Genomic DNA, 21,439 nt, shown 5'->3' on the forward strand with positions numbered 1-21,439 from the left:
TTCACTGTCACCTTCATGATCTTCAAATCTGACCCATGTGCAAACAGAAAATTTCTTACGTCCTATTCTTTCTGTAGATCCCTTGGTTTCTCTCACTGTAGAATAACAGGGACTCCTCTTGATAAGTGTCTATCGTTTTCTCTTGTTCTTTGCTCCATACTACCTCTACAAAACATTGTCAGACGACATCTATACAACCCACTCTCAACCTCAAACCCCGACTCATTGTAAGACAACTACAATATCCATTCATGAACATGGCATTAATGGATATCAACATATGCTCTCTACAATCTATGCTCTATAAATACTATTAGCAACACAAATATAACTTGGATCAGTCCTCTACCAATTATGCATAGCCATCCGTATCTTTCACTGCTCAGCCTCAATCTCATTCCATACACCCTAATACTCTACCACATTGATCAATCATTTGCACACAACTACCTTTCTACCATCACACCTCTATATTCTCGTAGAATGCAGGAAAAACTCCCTACAATAGGTATGCACAACGTACAGATCAAGGCCTCTAGTCGATCCTCAGCAGCACTTGATGCATCTCGTCTTGGCTTTGCCCCCTGATACTATTAAGTGAATTACACCGAATTGGCCTAGGAAAAACTGATAAACTCAGCCACAATAACACAATGAATTCATCCTACTTGACAATGTCTTCGTCCTCAAGTGCACGACCCACAAATTTGACACTTGCCACTCAGGGAAAATTTAGCTTCAATATACATTGACTCATCGACCATGGAAACAGTAAAAATTAGGCTTCCGCAAGGGCTAAATTTTTCCCAAGAGAAACCCATCAATTTGGCTTCATGAGCTGTAGAAATCAGCCCTAATAATTTCGACGAAATTCGGCCTTGAATTTTGCCCTCCACACACTAGCAAATTTTTCCCTAATTTCAACCTCTGTGGACTAGCATATTCGACCTCCACGAATTGGCAATTTCAGCCCTAAATTCGACCTCCACACACTGGAAAATTCGACTTGTAATATTTTGAATGGCCATTGGAGAGGACAATAACGAATTCGGATCAAAGAGATTGATAAACATAGCCCCTTCAAGGCCCCCAAACAGTTAAATTTGGCGCCACAATTTCATCTCAGGAAAGCAAGCTAGTACGACCTTGTTACTGCAATCAATTTTGATCCCAAGCGAGGTGATAATTTGGCCCTTTAAAAGATTCACAATTTTTCTACAATAATTTGGCCACTGCAAGAACAATAATTTCGACTTCAAAGAATAGAAGATTTTAGCTCCGGAAAACCCTAGAAATTCACTCTCGAGTTTGGCTTCAATAATTTTCGTATCTGTCTCTTATTATATTAAATTGGCCCAGTCATCTCCATAAATTTATCTTCAATCTGGCCCAACAAATTGACAAGAAAACCCTTAGGCTAGTAAGAAAACCAACTCTAATACCACTGTAATCACTACTACATATTGAGCCCATTTTTGACGGCTCTTTGTCTCTCTTGCGACGCTCATTCGTAGCTATAACGACAAAAAAAAATATTTTGCAAAACGCCGAACATTTTACAGTCATATTTTGGACGTCTTCTTGGTCATCGGAAGTTCGACATAAATCGTCATCGCAATTTGTGTTGTCGGAATTTCAACAATTATTGTCGTCGCATCTCATTTGAAGACAACTTGTTTTGTGTCGTCGCAAGTGTGACATCAAGGGATGGAAATTGCGACAGTTTGGTGTGGAAATTGCACGTTCAAGTTTCGAAATTGCAATGTTCAGGCATTGAAAGTGTGATGCTTAGGTGTTGAAATTGCAATGTTTAGGCGTCGAAATTGTCAATATGTGCACATAGCAATATATTTCTGTATGACCTATATGTAGCAGATCTAAATGTCCTCTTTCCATATCTGAAGGTCTTTATATGGATTTTGCTGTACATATTTGTTGGATGAATATAATACAACCATATAGCTATTTTTTTTCGTGCTGAAAAAAAATGTTTAGGTGTCGAAATCGCGACGTTTGAAGATTCGTCAGAATTCCGATGAACTTGTAGCTTTAAAAAAGAATTAACAAGGTATGAGGATGGTTTAGTTCCCACCTTTTTTCCTCCATTGATACCTAAAATCTTCCTATGTTTGACTAACTGTAGCTTTGACAACCTTACATATAACAAGTATATTGATTGGTAATTGCTTCATGATATAAAATCCCTAGAGTTGTATTGTCGTCGCATCTCATTTGAAGACAACTTGTTTTGTGTCGTCGCAAGTGTGACATCAAGGGATGGAAATTGCGACAGTTTGGTGTGGAAATTGCACGTTCAAGTTTCGAAATTGCAATGTTCAGGCATTGAAAGTGTGATGCTTAGGTGTTGAAATTGCAATGTTTAGGCGTCGAAATTGTCAATATGTGCACATAGCAATATATTTCTGTATGACCTATATGTAGCAGATCTAAATGTCCTCTTTCCATATCTGAAGGTCTTTATATGGATTTTGCTGTACATATTTGTTGGATGAATATAATACAACCATATAGCTATTTTTTTTCGTGCTGAAAAAAAATGTTTAGGTGTCGAAATCGCGACGTTTGAAGATTCGTCAGAATTCCGATGAACTTGTAGCTTTAAAAAAGAATTAACAAGGTATGAGGATGGTTTAGTTCCCACCTTTTTTCCTCCATTGATACCTAAAATCTTCCTATGTTTGACTAACTGTAGCTTTGACAACCTTACATATAACAAGTATATTGATTGGTAATTGCTTCATGATATAAAATCCCTAGAGTTGTATAGATTTTCCATATGGTTACTTCTCATTGGTTTCCGATACCTCTTGTAAGAAAAAATGAAGCACTTGTTATTTCATCCATTCTGTGAACCGAAACCAATTAATATCAGAAAAGGTAAAGACTAAACAATTATTCAAGAACATGAAATTGCGTTGAAAGTAGGTTTTTTGGAACATGAATTTTTGAGGTCTCCTTGGCCAATAAAAGTTGTCATATTACCTAACTTTAACAATAACCTGCGTTTATTTTGCTTCAAAACTCAGTAGAGCGTTTCTCTTAAGAGATTACTTGTTAAGATCTTCCTTGGAAGATGAAAGTCCACACATCACCTCAAAAAACCTTTCACAATTTGGCCAAGTATGAACTAGATAGGCAGAACACTTACTGATGTTTGTTATAACATTAGTAAATGTAAATATGAAATCTCTAGCTGCATAACCACAAAACAAGACAATTTAGCAATCAAGTTCTTTCTGCTAAGCAAAGAAATATGTAATCCATAATGTTAAGTCTGCTAGCAGTTTGTACAGGAATATTATAGCATTTCACTTATGGTACAAAAACCTTATAGCTTTTCACTTGAGTATTTTGGCATCACGCAACCATAACTCCTTTCTCATTTAAAATGATCCCCTTTCATCTGAATGCAGTGATCAGAATTTTTTTTCCACAACATCAGTTTTCTCAAAGACATCTTTGATGAAGTCACTACAGATATTTGTTGAAGTCCTTCCATCGCTATCAGTGGCACATCTTTGCTTGCTAAGCTGATTAGGTGATCTATATCAAGGCATGCTGCCTAAGGAGGAGGGAGGTTTCCCTTTGAAGGTTGAATATGCAGAATTTACCAGCACTGCCCAGAGCTATTGACGATGAACAATTGGTGACAACTTACTGACACTTGCAAGGAAATGTTCCAAAAAATGCACATATGAAAATATTAGAGAAGATATGGCCTAAAGAATATCAATATATCAAGGCATAGAAAAAGAGTATACTTCATAGCAGGTTGTAGGTCATAAACTTAGTTGTGCATAGGATGATCCATATTGTATATGAAAAATAGGCACGACTGTCAATTCATTAGGACTCAGGTTTTGGACCATGTAAACAAAGACACTGCAAACTTTCTTCTAAGAAAATCAGGAAAATGCCTTTGGCTCATTAGCATTGCATAAGGATATAGGGTTGAATCCTTTTGAAGTTAACATGGACATCTCTCTTAACAATACAAGTACAAAAAGGGCAGTGTTGAATTACTTGGCACAATGAGTCATGAAAACATATAATCTTTCGCTGGAATCCATGTTGCACAAAGTATATGAACGCAAAGACCTTTTTCTAGATATGAAGCTGCCTTTATCAAATAGTGAAATGTATCAAAGAATCATCGTTGATAGGTCTCAATTTTTAGTAGCAACGTTGGAAATGGAAGAGAAACTGGAAGAAACATGAACACTTAAAAACAGGAGGTAATATTGCTGGCATTCTCACATTCCACTTTTGGTCTATGCGCAATGGCTGCATGATTTATAGAAGTGTATAAGAAAACTGTCCTTGGACATGGCGCATGTGGTTGATAGGCAAAATATAGTCTTTTGGAATTAACAGAAAAATATTAGAATCATCACTTACTGAAAAAGGTCCACGCATTATCATATAGATGAGAAACGATAAAATGACTAGGCATTGTCAGATACATATGAATACATTATTTGACTAAAAATTATAATTATAAGCTTCATGACTTGAAAAGTTTAGGTTTGAAATATATACACAAAATGGCTCCTAGTTAACAGCCATTCACAAAAGCACAATCACCAAAGTTAATTCAAAGCTCATTCTTCATTATGTACAACAAAGAAAAGCGCCAGTGCCTTCTTTCAAATTTGTACTCAAGTATAGGAATATTACAATCTAGGGAGTTCAATGGCCCCTCCCAGCAGTTTGAGATAACATACACATAAATACTTGAACAACATACAATGCTCTAACTCATCCCTAATTCATAATAATTCTTTTGATGAAACTATACCCCACAAACCAATAAAAAATTTGATCTAGTGACTACTATATTTCCAAGAATATATTACAACACAAGCTGTGCTTTAGCGGAAACAAAACTTTTGCTTCAAGATTGCCAAACTTATGGAACCCTCACCGACATATGAACTAATTTTGGGGATGTGAACAAGACAGAAGAAAAATAATCCCATAATTACAGACTTCCTAGAATCTGCCCTCATAGAACACAAAAATTAATGTGTTCAGGGGAAAACTACTGTCAAAATGCAAATAATAAACCTAAGGAGAAAAGAATCATATTTTCTTGAGAAAAAACAACAAATGGGTTGTAACTACAAACTTTCCTTGGGTAGATTTAATGGATACTTTTTGAGCCAAAAAAACAACAATAAATATACAAAACCAACCAATAGATGTACTTCAACGCACAAGTATTTGACGACAATAATTGGCAAGGCAAAGGAATAGTGATACTAAGGAACATTGGAACTTTGCCTCTCAAAAATATTACTCTGCACGCAACAATAAGAAGTTGAAAGCTGAATTTTAACGAATAAGAGGAGGCTCAATTTCTGACAAATCAATCTCATTCATGGACTTCGATATATCATCCACAGAAAAGAGAATACTGCATTAAGAAAAATGGCATTACGCAGTTAGGCAATAATATAAAAAGAGAAATCTCTGTCCCATTCTAATGATATTTGATTCATCTACAATGTTGAATATTATTGGGTGGTTTGGGAAAAATTGAGCACATTGAGACTTGTGTTGTACCTAGAGTCATCATCCAACAGGAAGGAATTGCTCAAAGCATTGTTAGAGTCTTCTGTCATCAAGACTCTCATACTGGCAATAACACGGAAAAGAAATTTGGCATTAATTGATTCAAAACACATCTTTACATGAAGGCCAAGGATAGCCTGAAACAAGAGTATATTCAACAAAAGAACCCTCTATGTATGAAAACTTTTGACTTACATCTAGAGCCACGCTATGTGTGCCATATTTATCATCCCAGTACATGATGTTGATCCGACACAGTTGTTGTATACTCAAAACCTGAAAACAACCAAAATTAGATTTACAATATTAGTTAATGAATAAACTTGAAGAAAAGTGCCTTCACATATTGGAGTATATTATTATTAACATATATGATATATCACTAAGTGGGCACAGATCATGTGTAATTTCATCCAAGGATTTCTTTGGCTTTTGATGTATGACCTGCTCCATAGAAAAGAATGAGCTAGGATTAACATTTGATCTAGAAAGAGCTAGGATTAATATTTTTAGTGCTTGGAATTCTAGAGAATTGATCAGTCCTGAGAGGTTGAATGGGTCATTTTCATTTTCATCGAGGGTGTACTTCCATATTGAAGTTGTACCATGAATTTTTTCTGTACCGAATTGTATTTGAATATGTATTCAAATTCGAATCTTTCCACTATGTGTAAAACACCAGTTGGTCTTCTCAGGACTAGGAAAAAGCATTCATGTGAGGATCTTTGTTGTCTAGAACAGAGTAGAAGCCTCATAGCACATTTCAACTCTTAGAGAAGAAATACTGGTACATGCACACAGAAGCGCACTCACTTCAGCCATGCTTACAATAAAATTGCCAAAGAAACCATTGGTGTTTGCAGATTATTTGGAGAATACTCTAGGTCATCCTGTCTGGGAATGTCTCAAGTGTGTCTTTGCTAGCAGATACTACTAGATCATTCCTCTGACCTACAACCTCTAAAATATAAAACCAACTGTAGAGCTTGAATTTGGCCATTCAGAATTCCCAACTTATAAATACTTCAAGGAAGTTGGAATTTAAGCCCAAGTAGCTGAAGCCTCGGTGTACTCGCCACACTATGTTATTAAGCACCTACAGGCTCTATAATGAAACGAGGTACCTACTGTGCACATATGGAAAAAGGTCCCAAGGGCTAGGGCAAAAATAGGTAACTGGACCGTGTTGGATGCAAGTCTAACAAAAGCTTCTTCATCCTAGAACATGGAAATGCTGGACAGACAAATAGATGTGCATCCAGGACAATGTCTTTAATCTTTTTCTTTTTGAGGTAATACAACCAGAAATAAGGAAGATAATCCACTAAATTTCAGAGTCAATGATAACCAAAATGGAAACATTGAGACCCAACAAGATTTATTTAGCCATCGTAGAAGGGGTGATTCATCACTGTTGAAATATAATTTCAACGCAGCCGTACGCTCCCCAAAACCGCCAGCAAAAACCACAAACCGGTTTAAAGATTTCTCGGACCGCCTACCTGCAGAGAATGGTTTTCGTACACAAGGGCCCGAGAAAATGTGGAGCTGACACGTGGTTCAGCCCTGACGTAACGCAACGTCATTTTCTCGGAGGTTAATGTTCAGCACTTGTTGCGTTTCCGATATTGTTGTCCACCGTTGGATTTGCTCCCGTGTTCTCCGCCGTTGATCACCTGGAGCTGCATACGAACCCACATCAATTCAATGTTTTGCGTGGAGTAAATTAAAAGCATGGTTGACCATACCTTTCATTAATGCTTGTCATAAACTTAGGTGAATAGTTAAGTTTTTTACATAGGGCACGTAATGCATTTAGTTTTATATATACGGCATATATTTATTTAAGTGTTGACCATATGTAATGTAAAAAAAAAAAGGGGCCACGGTAATATAGAGTTTTTACGCATTATGTTTTATATAGCGAGCAAAACATATATGCTTGAGTTTTTGCTCATTGTATTTTTTGAAAAAGGGAAAAACACACAGCAGTGTGTAGAAAAACAAGAACAGGGGTGTGAGTTTTTTTTGGCGATGTAATTTTTTTGTATTAGCCATAGCTAAAAACCATGTGTGGTTTTGCACAGCAGTGCATAAGGAAAATGGTGGAGCGAATTTTGTAAGCCTGTGTAAGTTTTGCTTTTACAGCAGTATGTAAAATTGTTTTACACCAGTAAATGTGAATGGAGGTTTTACAGCAGTAAATGTTAATGGGAATTTTTCCAGCAGTGTAAATTCTCATATGGAGACACAGTGAATGTTTTTTTTTTTTTTTTGTTTTAATGAATAGAAATATTTTATGGTGAAATCCTCTGTTCCTCAGTGAATTTTTTTTTAAGTCTTCTGTGTGCACAAAAGATCCTGGAGCAAAAGAAACAGAGCATTGCCTCTGTGTGTTTGAATATTTGGTTTTTGGTATTTTCCCCATTAGAAAATATCCAACAGTGGTATCAGAGCAGGCTTAGGCTCTTTGAAGGAGACAAAGAAGCTGAAGGGAGAAGGTTGTTGCTGCAGCAAAACTTCTCAGGCAGACAGAAGACTCAGACAACAAAGGATTCAGGTATTCTTCATAGCTATCTTGTTTGTTATTGAAGAGACAGTCAGTGTTTTAAATACACAGTCAAGGAATGGCCAGCACAAGCACTGGTATGGGTTTGTTTAACACCCAGCTCCCACAGTTTAATGGGAAGAACTATGACTACTGGTCAATAACTATGACAGCTCTGCTTGCTTCCCAAGATTTATGGGAAATAGTTGAAGAAGGCTTTGAAGAACCAGCAGATGAAACTGAGTTCAATGCATTAACTCAAGGAGAGAAGGATCTGCTGAAGAACAATAGGAAGAAAGATTCAAAAGCCCGTGTGTTGTTGTATCTAGCAGTAGACCAGAGTATGTTTCCAAGGTTAGCAGCAGCTAAGACAGCGAATGAAGCATGGCAAACCCTCAAGACAGCCTATCAAGGCATGGAGAGAGTGAAGACAGCAAAGCTACAATTGCTGAGAAAGGATTTTGAGAACTTGAACATGAAGGAGTCAGATAACATTGACTCATTCTTCACTCATGTGATTGGTGTAATCACACAAATGAGAACTCATGGAGAAACCATTGAAGACAGAAGAATTGTGGAGAAAATATTGAGGGTCTTACCCTCAAGGTTTGATGCCATAGTCACCACCATTGAAGAGACAAAGGATCTCTCAAGCTATTCAGTTGATGAGCTGCATGCATCACTGATAACACATGAGCAGAGGTTGAGTAGGAATGAAAACTCATCTCTTGAGCAAGCCTTTAAGACCCAGATGTCCTTTGGAAGAGGCAGAGGTCAAGGCAGAGGAAACAAAAGAGGAAGAGGCAGAAGCCAGAATAGAGGTGGAAGGAACAACTCATCAAATGCACAAGGAAGAGGCAACAATCCAAATCAGAACCAAGGCCAAGGCAGCAGCCAACAAGGAGGACAACATCATGCTCAAGGACAAAGGTATGATAAATCTAATGTTCAATGCTATTATTGCAAAAAGTATGGACATTATGCTAGTGATTGTAGAAAGAAACAGCATGATATGAACAGCAGACAAAATGCAAATGTTACAAGAGAAAACAGCAGTCAAGAAAATGTCCTGTTAGCTTGTAACATGGCTGAAACACATAGTGAGGACATATGGTTTTTAGACTCAGGTTGCAGCAACCATATGACCGGAAACATAGCCTTCTTTTCTGCCCTAGATAAAAATGTGAAATCAGAAGTCACACTAGGAACTGATAGTAAAGTGTCTGTTATGGGAAGAGGAGAAATAAAAATACTTTCAAAGCAAGGAGAAAGGAAAACCATAGCAGATGTATACTATGTCCCCGGAATGAGATGTAATCTCTTGAGTATTGGACAGCTTGTCCATAAGGGCTACAATGTTTTCTTTAAAAATGATGTATGCACCATCATGGATATACCACCCAGCAAAAGATGCATTGCTGAAGTGAAGATGACAAGGAGCAGGATGTTCCCTTTGAGGATCAGGGCAGATTTGAAAAACAAAAATGAAATTGCAGCAGTTACCCAAGAGGCCTTCCAAAGCGTGCCAAAGGATGAAAATTGGTTGTGGCACTTGAGATTTGGGCATCTCAATTTTGGAGGTCTGAATTTGTTGAGTAGGAAAGGAATGGTAAAGGGATTACCATTGATAGAGAAACCGGACAGCCTATGTGAAGGCTGCATTTTGGGAAAACAACATAGAGAAAGTTTTCCATCAGGGAAAAGCATAAGGGCAAAGACACCCTTAGAGATTATCCACTCAGATTTGTGTGGGCCAATGCAAGCTCCATCATTAGCTGGCAGCCTATATTTCTTAACATTCATTGATGACTGTACAAGAAAGACTTGGATATATTTCCTTAAAAACAAAAGTGAAGTGTTTGAGAAATTCCAAAATTTCAAGGCATTTGTTGAAAACCAAAGCGGGCTGCATATAAAAGTTTTGAGAACTGATAGAGGAGGTGAGTATATCTCCAAGGAATTCCTAAGATTTTGTAGAGAAAATGGAATTCACAAACAGTTTACAACAAGGTACACTCCGCAGCAAAATGGAGTTGCTGAAAGGAAGAACAGGACCATCATGGATATGGCGAGGAGCATGCTAAAGGCAAAGCATTTGGGAAATGACTATTGGGCTGAAGCTGTACATTGTGCAGTTTATATATTGAACAGGTGTCCTACAAAAGCAGTCATGAACAAAGTGCCAGAAGAGGCATGGAGTGGGAGAAAGCAAAGTGTCACCCACATGAGAGTTTTTGGGTGTGTGGCCTATGCACACATTCCGGATCAGCTAAGGAGGAAGTTGGACAGCAAAGGGGAGAAATGCATCTTCATTGGATACAGTGATGAATCCAAAGCCTACAGGCTGTACATTCCATCTACCAAGAAGTTCTTTGTCAGCAGGGATGTTCAATTCATTGAAGAGGAAGCTTGGGATGGAAGCATAGAGAAGACAGTTAATGTTAAACACTGTTTGTCTCATGATGAAGATGAAGAGGAGGTGGCTGAAATGAATCCCCAAACAGCAGCACCAACACAAGGACAGCAAGGGACACCATTGAGGATCAATGAGAGTGCTTCTCCAAGCACACCACAAGGAGGAAATTCAAGTGCATCTTCAAGCACTTGCACACCAAGTGAACGAGGTAAGAAGTTTAGAAATCTAAGTGAAATTTATGAAGAAGGAATGAATTCCTTATTTGCCTTGTATTGTCATGTTGATGATCCTATTCATTTCGAAGAAGCAATCAAAGATAGGAAATGGATAGAAGCTATGGATGAGGAGATGAATGCCATAGAGAGAAACAAAACATGGGATTTGGTTGAGTTACCAAAAGGCAAAGAAGTCATTGGTGTAAAATGGGTCTACAAGACCAAGAGCAACGCTGAAGGCAAGATTGAAAGGCACAAGGCAAGGCTGGTTGTCAAAGGCTACAAGCAGCAGTATGGGAGAGATTATGAGGAGACTTTCGCCCCGGTTGCAAGAATGGAAACCGTGAGAGCAGTGCTGTCCATAGCAGCTCAAAACAAATGGAAAGTCTACCAAATGGACGTGAAGTCAGCATTCCTAAATGGAGTGTTAATGGAAGAGGTCTATGTGGAACAGCCTCTTGGATATGAGAAGAAAGGTGAAGAGCACAAAGTGTGCAAATTGAAGAAAGCTCTTTATGGGCTGAAGCAAGCGCCAAGAGCATGGTACAGCAGGATAGATTCATATCTATTGGATAATGAATTTGACAAGTGTGAAGGAGAACCCACAGTCTACATCAAAGAAAAGGATGGTAAAATTTTAATTGTTGTCTTATATGTTGATGATGTTATTTTCACAGGTAATGATGATCAGCTCATTAAGAATTTTAAATCAGTCATGAAGAATGAATTTGAAATGACTGACATGGGTTTCTTGAGATACTTCTTAGGCATAGAAGTAGATCAAAATGAAAAAGGAATTTTTATATCTCAAGCAAGATATGTAAATCAAGTTCTGGGCAGATTTAACATGCAAGAATGCAAGGCAGCAATCACTCCCACAGTGATGGGATTAAAGCTCAGCAGAGAGGACAGCAGCAAGGATTTTGATCCTAGTTTGTATAAAAGTATTGTGGGTAGCCTTATGTATTTAACAGCTACTAGGCCTGATTTAATGTATGCTGTTAGTTTAATTTCCAGGTTCATGGAGAGGCCAAAGGAGGCACATTGGCAGGCAGCAAAGAGAATTTTGAGGTATGTCAAAGGCACCAAAATGTTTGGAATTTTATATCATGCCTCAGAACATTCAGATTTGGTTGGATACACAGACAGCGATTGGGCTGGAAGTGTAGATGATCGGAAGAGCACTTCCGGTTATGTTTTTAATATGGGTTCAGGAGCCATTTCATGGGCTTCTAAGAAGCAGTCCATTGTAGCATTGTCTACAGCAGAGGCTGAATATGTGGCAGCTACAGCAGCAACATGTCAAGCAGTGTGGATGAGAAGAATGTTGAGAAGCTTAGGCCAAGAGCAGGCAAAAGCGACAGTGATTTTTTGTGACAATAGCTCAGCTATTGCTTTGTCAAAGAATTCAGTGTTTCATAAGAGAACGAAACACATTGATACAAGGTTTCACTACATCAGAGAATTGGTGAACAATGGAGAAATTGTCCTAGAACATTGCAGGACTCAAGAACAGGTAGCAGACATCTTGACAAAGCCATTGGATCAGAAGAGCTTTGAATTTTTGAGAAAGTGTCTCGGTATGACCGAATGCCCAGCTGTTGAAATTAAAGGGGAGTGTTGAAATATAATTTCAACGCAGCCGTACGCTCCCCAAAACCGCCAGCAAAAACCACAAACCGGTTTAAAGATTTCTCGGACCGCCTACCTGCAGAGAATGGTTTTCGTACACAAGGGCCCGAGAAAATGTGGAGCTGACACGTGGTTCAGCCCTGACGTAACGCAACGTCATTTTCTCGGAGGTTAATGTTCAGCACTTGTTGCGTTTCCGATATTGTTGTCCACCGTTGGATTTGCTCCCGTGTTCTCCGCCGTTGATCACCTGGAGCTGCATACGAACCCACATCAATTCAATGTTTTGCGTGGAGTAAATTAAAAGCATGGTTGACCATACCTTTCATTAATGCTTGTCATAAACTTAGGTGAATAGTTAAGTTTTTTACATAGGGCACGTAATGCATTTAGTTTTATATATACGGCATATATTTATTTAAGTGTTGACCATATGTAATGTAAAAAAAAAAAGGGGCCACGGTAATATAGAGTTTTTACGCATTATGTTTTATATAGCGAGCAAAACATATATGCTTGAGTTTTTGCTCATTGTATTTTTTGAAAAAGGGAAAAACACACAGCAGTGTGTAGAAAAACAAGAACAGGGGTGTGAGTTTTTTTTGGCGATGTAATTTTTTTGTGTTGGCCATAGCTAAAAACCATGTGTGGTTTTGCACAGCAGTGCATAAGGAAAATGGTGGAGCGAATTTTGTAAGCCTGTGTAAGTTTTGCTTTTACAGCAGTATGTAAAATTGTTTTACACCAGTAAATGTGAATGGAGGTTTTACAGCAGTAAATGTTAATGGGAATTTTTCCAGCAGTGTAAATTCTCATATGGAGACACAGTGAATGTTTTTTTTTTTTTTTTTTTTAATGAATAGAAATATTTTATGGTGAAATCCTCTGTTCCTCAGTGAATTTTTTTTTAAGTCTTCTGTGTGCACAAAAGATCCTGGAGCAAAAGAAACAGAGCATTGCCTCTGTGTGTTTGAATATTTGGTTTTTGGTATTTTCCCCATTAAAAATATCCAACAATCACTACATATTTCCATACATGATAAATCTAGTCATCCAAGGAAACTTGTAGACCCGAATGATATACATATACTGCACAAAATGACACTTACACGCCTGCAAGGTGAGATACAATCAATTTTAGAAGAATTATAATGTGCCACTTATTTGATTTGTTTTTTAATATTACAAATACGGACTTCAAATATGGCCTGCACCTATATAATACAAAAAGATCATTTTTTTTCTATCCAAAAAACATATGTCAATAAGAAAAATAAAAAATAAATGCCCATGATATTTTAAGCAGAAATAATTCCCAAATATTCTTCATCAATAGGAGTTCATAGCTTGAATTATTTTTGCAAAGATCTGGTCTTTTGATGAAAAGGCAAGCATGTCTTCCAAGAGAGCCTAGCTCTACCTCTGTTATGTTGGAAAATGTAGCTATGTTCAGTCTACAATAATGTACATGAGTCATTATGTAATGTATTTGTCAAAAGAATAAAGAAAATAATTATTATTATTATTATTTTGACTTATTAAAGCATGGGTTTCATGCTTGGGTCACCTTGTTTTAAGTCAAAGTCCACATTGAGGACTTCTAGGATTTATTCCGAGTCCATAGAGTTATTGTACATTTAATGAGACCCTTCTTGGGCTTTTGAATCATGTAAAAAGGTAAAGTATTGAGTCAAATATGAATTATGTAACTTCCACGCCATGTTGGCCTAAGAGAAGATCAAGTTGGCCTAAGGACCCTATTCCACCCGACAAGAAGCCTATAAAAGGAAGCACATCGAATTTATTTGGAGCATCACTCTCTCATCAAGTTTGAATTCACTTGTAACTGGGAAGAAGTGCGAAAATCTCTTGTTGCTGGGCAGAAGTGCAAGGTTCTCTTGTAGTTGGGAAAGTCTGTTGCTGGGAAGCCGAAGTGAGTGCAAGTTTGGGGAAGTCTAAGGAGACAAGGAAAATTGAACTTTTGGTGTCTCTCTCTCTTTGTTTTGGGTCCTAGATTAGAAGATTGAAGTCTTCCAAATTTCTGTGAAAATTCCAAAACCCGGAATCCCTACGGCAACAAACTGTGTTACTCCTCCTACTTGTTAATCCATACAAGTTATTTACTGTGTTCTATGGTAAATATCAAAGTAAATACAACTGCAACATTCACTATTTAAAATAATATGCCGAAACAAGAAACTGAACAAGAAAAGATACAACACAATCACATAGTTATTTTTGGACAAATGTCCCTCGAAAAACCATATGCGGGAAAACCAGTGCAGCAGCTCTAAGGGTTTTATTATTATGCAGTAGTAAATCTGAGTACAATTTGTTGGAAGCCCAACTGGCTATCCAATATAGAAAGAAACTGGAAAAAACAAATAGTGAGATGATCTCACCCTGTCACTAGAAGAATCTGACCTTGATCTCGTTGGAAGGAGGTTTTGTGCCCCTTCTATGTCATCCTCTATGCAGATCTGCGTCAACCCTATGCAGTCTCTGTGTCACCTCAGTTGGGGACTATGCTTCTCTTCCTCCGGATCCTCTGCTGCCCAGAAACTTCGATTTCCAGCCTCCCGGTCTCACACCCTAGCTCCCGGCTTCTGAAACTCGATTTCCTCAGCAGGAATTTGATCTTCCTTTAGGCTCTATGCTACCACTGTGTCAGCTCTACGTGGTCCAGCGTCAACCTCTCTTTGGACGTCATTTTGCCCTCTCTGGCTTGTACTCTCAGGCCCAGGAAAACTTTCCTCTTCCGGATACTATCTCTGCCCCTCACTGCAAAAGATCACTTCGAATTTCTCAATGGCAACTGCTTTGCTTCAGAAATTCGATCTTTTGAACTCTCTCTGTGTATCTTCTCCAAGTGCCCATTAAGCCTTCTCTTATAATCCTCTTGTTGAGCAATCAACGACTCAGATTAGATTCTAATCAATGGTTAGGATCATATTGACTTGATCTCCACCTTTTTCTAGAAGTTTCACCCTCATTTTATGTTAATGCCCTTTAATTATTTTAATTTCCTAAGTTTAGACTTAGGGTCCCATTAAAAATAATTAATTATTTTCATAAAACCACCTTTGCGTGGAATTTCCCAAAACGATTTCTGGGTATTGGAGAATCCATGTGTCTAAGCCTCCTTGCAAATTTTCAATCTCAGAGCACATCTGATGCTACCATAAATCAACACCCCCTATTAGCGAGGAATGTGCTCTAGCAATGGAACTTGCTGAAGCATCACTCTGTTATGTAACATCTCCTTCTGCGCTCTTGATTTCTCACATCCTATCCACCAACTACTGTGCAAATGCTGCATCTATACTACTGCTGACCCTGCCACTTCATTCGTACTGCAACTCCCCTTTAATTCTGCATCTGTGCTACTCCTGGCACTGCCACTGCCAACTACATCTGCATTGCAACCTTCTCCAACTGTTGTTGCTACTACATCAACAACGGAAAAGCATCCCAAATTACTAAACTAGTGTTCAGTATGATGCATCTCGCTGCTGGAGTATGACTGCTATTAATCTCTACGTTGACCCTCTAAAGCCTCTGCGATGCTGATGACCTCTACTCTGTGCCATCTGCATTGTTGCCAACTCTTCTCTACACTGCTCAGTCTCTCGCGCTACTAGCCATTGGAACTGTCACTCCTACACTCCTCTGCATCAACTGGCCTGGTCCATCCTGTTACCTCTGTTTTGGGCTCCTGTAGCAAGGAATTTATCCGAGAGGTGGGCTCCTCAAGGATCCTGCCCATTTGTAGCTCTTTCGAACTACAACTCTAAATCAGCCCACCTCCCTCCTGGAGGTATCTCGGCTGTCATGGAAAATTCATCCTCCTTGATCTTCACGGCTGCAACCTTCGGATCATGCTTCTCATCCTAGTCCTTCTTCCTGAGAGGACACTGTGTTGCGTAGTGACTGAGTTCACCACACCTGAAGCATTTGATCTTCGAAACGTCCTTTCGCCTTTGTTGCTCCTGCCGCCCCTTGGATGCAAGGGATGCATTCTCTTCCTCCTCCTTGGACTTTGACCCACTGCTGCTGCTTCCGTCAAGTTTACACTTGACCAAGTCCCTCCTCAACTCTTCTTGCTTAAGAGTTGCCCACATCTCATCCTAGTTTGGCAAAGTTGCCTTGCCTAGGATGCTCTGGAAAAAGACTTGCCACTCCTCTGAGACTGAGTTGAGGGCCATTCTAACCATCTCAGAACCTTGAGGTGTTAACCCCACAACTGCCAATTCATCTCGGGTCTCCTAAAGCTTCGTGAGAAATGGATCAACGTGTTCCCCCTTCTGCGTCTGCGTAGATCTCATCTTCTGCTCCAAGTACATTTGCTGTTGCTTGGAAGATCCTCGATATAGCGTCGACAATGCATCCCACATTTCCTTGCCAGTGTTTCTGTCAGCTATGTGATAGACTATATGATCCTTCACTCCGTCGAGGATCATTCTATTTGTCTTCGCCATTTCTCCCTTGTACTTCTTCAGCTAATCTGGATTTGTGGGCTCAGCTACCACGCTGTCGATGTAGACTTTGAGAAAATGATCATCCTGAAGGCATGACATCCTTGCCTTCCAGATCACATATTTGGATGCCCTATCCAACCTGTCCTAATCTCTCAGTCCACTGGCTACGATCTCTGCCAAATAGAAAAATGTCAAATAGCCTCCTCTCTCCTCTGTGTAGCACTAGATTGGCCTACGCACTCCCTTTTGGAGCTTGTAGATCTACGCCTCTCCGTTGCTGCAGCCCCTATGAGGATTTTATTATTATGCAAGAGAAATAATATGTACAAATCTAGGATGCTCAACTAGAAATCCGATACAGAGAGAATAATGAACAAAAGACTGGTGAAATGATCTCACCCTGTCACTGGAGAATCAGTGACTGATCCTGCTGCTCTGGAGGCTCTGCATGTCCTCTGCACAAAACTGCATCACCCTGGGCAGTTTCTGCATCACCCCTCCTGGGTATTACACTACCTCTCCTTTAGAACCTCTGCTGGCTAAGAAATCGACTTTCTGCCTCCCAAACTCACACCCTAGCTCCTGGAAACTAAATTTCGACTTCCCTCAACAGGAACTCGAGTTCCCTTCAATGATTGCGTTGCCTCTGCATCAGCACTGGGTGGGCCAGCACCAACCTTCCTCTAGACGCCTTTCTGTTCTCCCTCTATCTCGTACTCTCTGGAAACTCCTTCTCCTGGATTCTCATTATCCCTCTGCTATAAGATATCTTCAATCGATTTTCATCCTGAGAACTTCTCACTTCAGAAAATCAATTTTCTCAATTTCTCTGTGTGTTTTCCAAATGACTCTCAAGCCCCTTCTTATATCTTCTTGTTGGACAATCAACGGCCTAGATTAATTCATAATCAAAGGCTCAGATCATTTTGGCTTGATCCATGTCTTTTTCTCGAAGTTTCACCCCTGATTAGATTAATACCCATTAATATTTTAATTTTCCTAAGTTTAGACTTAGGGTCCTCATTAAAAATATTAATTATTTTAATAAAATCACTTATGGGTGGAATTTCCCAAAACTTTCTGGGTTCTTTGGAAGACTTGTGCCCAAGCCTCCCTGCAAAATTTTAGGCTTAGAGCACATCATATGCTACTCCAAAGAAACACACCACCACATGGGGGAGCATCTTTTGCACCAGTTGGGGGAGTCCTAGCTTCTTTGTGCCGGATTTCCAAATTTTTGACCATGAGGATCAGAGGTACAGTGCAGGGGAAACATGTCTCAGTTTTAGTAGACAGTGGTGCCACCCACAATTTTATTGATGCTTAGATGGTCCAGAGGAGAGGCATCACCACTGCAGAGTTTGAGGGGTTTTCAGTCCTAGTACCACGATACAGGACTATGTAGTGCACTCGATATGTTCCCACTCTGACAATGACCATGGGGAACTATTCGATGATAGACCACATTTTCGCGGTGGATGTACCAGAAACCAATGTGGTGATGGTTGTTGAATGGTTGTATTCCCTTGCTCGAGTTACCACTGACTGGAAGCAGTTAGTGATGGAGTTTACTTGGCCGAATGGCAAGCAGGTGGTTCTTCGGGGCATGCATGTAGGAATTTACAGGGTAAGTTCCTCAGAAAGAACACCAAAAGGACACCGCTCACAACCAGATCACAGATCAATACACCAGTATTTTTGACGTGGTTAAAATCCTCAAAGAGGGAAACAGTCCACGTCCTGCGCCAACATGGCTACTACAGGCAATTTATTAATCAAAGAATGAAAATTTACATAAGCTTCTCTCATGCACGGATTACCCGAACAATGACCCTCCATGCGCTTTAAATAGAACTCATGGACCAATCGGGTGTCAAGCCACGGATCAAGTGTCGGTAATACCGAGGAGAGAGTGAACCGTCGGATCACTACATATCGTGACCGTCAGATTGTAAGTTACAAAATGTACAACGGTAAAGAAACACACTTTACCTAACTCTATACCTAACTCTATACTAGACCAAGTTGAACTTAACTATTTCCTATGTGTCGGAATATCCTAACATCCCCCCTTAAGAACAACTTGGGATAGGATTGAAGGATTTACAAATATGACACAATAGGAGAAGGAAGGAGGCACTAGAGCCTATCCCCCCTTAGTGACAACTTCCTGAACTCCAAGCATATATCGAAGTTTAGTGAACTTTGCCTCTGTGAGAGCCTTTGTGAAGATGTCTGCAACCTGATCATCTGTTGAACAATATTGCACTTCAAGAACATGGTCATGAATGAGCTTTCTGATGAAGTGCATGTGTAGTTCAATGTGTTTGCTGCGCTGATGCTGGACTGGATCTTTGCATAGCTGAATGGCACTTTGATTATCACACCAAAGTGTTGTTGGATGCTGCTGCTCAAAGCCAAACTCTGATAGGATCTGACGAAGCCACAAGGCTTCCTTACTAGCTTCCACGGCATCACGATACTCTGCTTCTGCTGACGAAAGAGAAATGGCAGCGTGTTTCTTACAAGCCCATGTAATAGGTCCTGAACCAAGAGTGAAGACATAACCGGCAGTAGACTTCCGATCATCAGGGTCACCAGCCCAATCAGAATCAGTGAAACCAACTAATAGAGGAGCTGCTTTGGCACTGTAATGAATCCCAAACTGTACTGTACCTCGAACATAACGAAGTATTCTTTTGGCTGCTTTCCAATGACTTTCACGGGGGTTTTGCATAAAACGAGCAACAAGGCCAACAGCAAAGGAAAGGTCAGGACGAGTATGGGTTAAATACAAGAGTTTTCCTACAAGTTGACGGTATAAGGTAGCATCAACTTCAGGAGAAGTACAAGAGACTGAAAGTTTGACTCCAGACTGAAAGGGAGAAGGGGCTGGCTTACAGTCTTCCATGTGAAAATGACGAAGAATATCACAAGCATACTTGGACTGGGAAAGGGAAATACCCTCCTTGGATTGCAAGACTTGAAGACCGAGAAAATAGTGTAAGTGTCCTAAGTCTGTCATTTCAAATTTCTTTTTAAGGTTGGACTTCACATGGTTTATAAGGTTGGGATCACAACCAGTAAGAATAAGATCATCAACATAAAGAACAAGGATGATAAGAGAGTTGCCCACTTTCTTGGTGTAGACAGTATTGTCAGAATAACACCTAGAAAAGCCAGATTCTAAAAGAAAGCTATCCATTTTGGCATACCAAGCCCGAGGAGCTTGCTTGAGACCATAAAGAGATTTCTTAAGTCGACATACAAGGCTGGAGTCTGTTTGGATGAAGCCAATGGGTTGTTCCATATAGATTTCTTCATGCAAGTCCCCATGCAAGAAGGCAGATTTAACATCCATCTGATGGACTTCCCATTTTAAAAAGGCAGCAAGGGAAAGAACAAGGCGGATAGAGTTCATTTTGGCAACAGGGGAGAAGGTTTCAGTGTAGTCAATGCCTTCAACCTGTGAAAAGCCCTTAGCAACAAGACGAGCTTTATGTTTATCAACTTTCCCATCTGGTCCATACTTGGTTCTGTAAACCCATTTACATCTAACAAGTTTGCGTCCCTTTGGTAGAGGAACAAGATCCCATGTATCATTTGTCAACAATGAATGATATTCTTCATTCATAGCTGCTTCCCAATGTGGATGGCCTGAAGCTTCTGCAAAAGTGTCAGGATCATGATTTACTGGAGCTTGAGCCAGTAAAGAAGAGGCTCTTTCAAACTGAGAACGTGTACGTCGCTGATCTGTAGGATCACCGGCAAGATCACCTGCTGCATCCCGAGTAGCACAGACCCATCTTGGAAGTTGAGGATCCTGAGAAGGTGGGGGAGGATTGTCATCCTCACTTTCATCATCTGAAGAAGAAATGTTTTCAAAAGTAGAAGAGATAGGAAGAGGTGGCACATCCGCCGGACTAGGCTCGCAGGCCGATTTATTTTCATCAAATTTTACATCTCTTCTAATGATAACATTTTTGGACTTAAATGGAATAAGTCTATAACCTTTTACATCTTCAGAATATCCAACAAAAGTACATTTCTCACTCTTAGGTTCTAAAGCTTTATGCTTTTCATCTGGAATATGGGCCCATGCTTCACTTCCAAAAACACGAAAGTGACTTACATCTGGTTTAATGGAACTCCAAGCTTCTTCTGGAGTGATATTCTTTAGAACCTTAGTAGGAGTGCGATTGATTATATAATTTGCACAATTAATTGCTTCGGCCCAAAAACTAAGACTGAGTCCTTTAGATTGCAGCATACAATTAGCCATTTCCTTTAAGGTGCGATTTTTCCTTTCAGCTACACCATTTTGTTGTGGAGTGTATGGAACAGTATGTTGCATTTGAATTCCATTTTCGGTGCAAAAGTTGATGAATGTGTTTTTAACATATTCTCCACCATTATCAGTTCTTAGCTTAAGAATTTGATGTCCAGATTGTTTTTCAACAAAGGCTTTGAAGGCCAAAAATGTGTTAAATACTTCGCTCTTGAGTTTTAAGAAGTATACCCAAGTGCGTCTGGAGAAATCATCAATGAAAGTTAA

At 39.4% G+C, this 21,439-nt stretch overlaps 1 long non-coding RNA gene across 1 annotated transcript in view; it reads right to left on the minus strand.

Annotated features, from left to right (window-relative positions):
* Positions 1-4,999: 4,999 nt before the first annotated feature.
* Positions 5,000-21,439, minus strand: part of LOC149259732 (uncharacterized) — a 279,425-nt gene continuing 262,985 nt past the window's right edge. The window contains exons 4-6 of the long non-coding RNA XR_016247633.1: positions 5,791-5,871; positions 5,587-5,658; positions 5,000-5,437 (exon numbers count right to left, since the gene is read on the minus strand). This is a non-coding gene — a long non-coding RNA (uncharacterized LOC149259732). The remainder of the gene's footprint in view (positions 5,438-5,586; positions 5,659-5,790; positions 5,872-21,439) is intronic.

Source organism: Pinus tabuliformis, chromosome 6 (genome assembly GCF_031772625.1).
Source record: "Pinus tabuliformis cultivar Carrire ecotype Pingquan chromosome 6, CPIR1, whole genome shotgun sequence".
NCBI classification, from domain to species: domain Eukaryota; kingdom Viridiplantae; phylum Streptophyta; class Pinopsida; order Pinales; family Pinaceae; genus Pinus; species Pinus tabuliformis.